The following is a 976-nucleotide window of genomic DNA, read 5'->3' on the forward strand; positions in this document are numbered from 1 at the left end:
GAACGAAATTTCAGCCACGTAATAAAAATAATACATTCCATATTGAGGTAGAGGTATTTATGTAGAGTACAATTTTAAAACTAAAGTTTTCGTTTGTGTAAACTACACGTAAAAAATCAATAAATCCACAAATAACCACTCAAACTCAAATATTTATTTATTCAATTAGACTTCTAGAAGCACTTTTGAATCGTCATTACATATTTTAACATTTTGATTCGGAAAGCAGTATCTTTGAACCGGCAACAAACTCCATAGTTGCTCTTTTCATGTCAATATACAATTTAGGTTTACATAATATGTAACTACCTAATATCCAAAGAACTGTTCTGTAGTTCTTACGCGACAACCCTCCATGGATTTTTATCTTCCATATATTCCTTAATGCTGTAATAGGCTCTCTTATGACTATACCACTTTCTTGAGTTTTAAATAGAAAATAAATAAATCAGTCAATGTTTCAACGTGGTAATAAATATACTGTTTCCGCCTTTAAAGCCTCCTTCCTATATCCAGACAGACACAAACACACTTTTGTATTTATTAAGGATTTTATCCTGAAAACCTAAATCGTATTTTGATAGAGCCTTCCATTGGGGATATAGCTCAGTGGCAGAGCAATCGACTGCAGATCGATAGGTCCCCGGTTCAAATCCGGGTGTCCCCTATAAAATTTATTTTTTTTACCTCAATCTTGTATTATTATTCTATTATTTTTTAATCGTATTTTGTGTATAATTATGATGCAATTCAACGCTATTATTTTGACTTTTATGGTTATTGCACAAACTTAACACATCACGAAAGACATTACGTTATAAAAATAATAATTAATATGTTACTTGATACTTATAAACAAAGAAAAATATGTCTTCGCCTTAAATAGAGACATTAAGAAAAGTGTTAATGGACACATTCTTAGACATACTATACCTAGCAAATTAAGTTATATTTATATTACTCATTAGCCTATAGT

The 976-nt window shown here is 30.1% G+C and overlaps 1 non-coding gene across 1 annotated transcript; it reads left to right on the forward strand.

Moving 5' to 3' along the window:
- The first annotated feature begins 595 nt into the window (after nt 1-595).
- On the forward strand, nt 596-667 carry TRNAC-GCA (transfer RNA cysteine (anticodon GCA)). Its single transcript has one exon. It is a non-coding gene; the product is annotated as a tRNA-Cys (tRNA).
- The last annotated feature ends 309 nt before the right edge of the window (nt 668-976 follow it).

Source organism: Colias eurytheme, chromosome 16 (assembly GCF_061535395.1).
Source record: "Colias eurytheme isolate Ceu_HAF_F1 chromosome 16, ilColEury1 Martin Lab GWU primary, whole genome shotgun sequence".
NCBI lineage: Eukaryota > Metazoa > Arthropoda > Insecta > Lepidoptera > Pieridae > Colias > Colias eurytheme.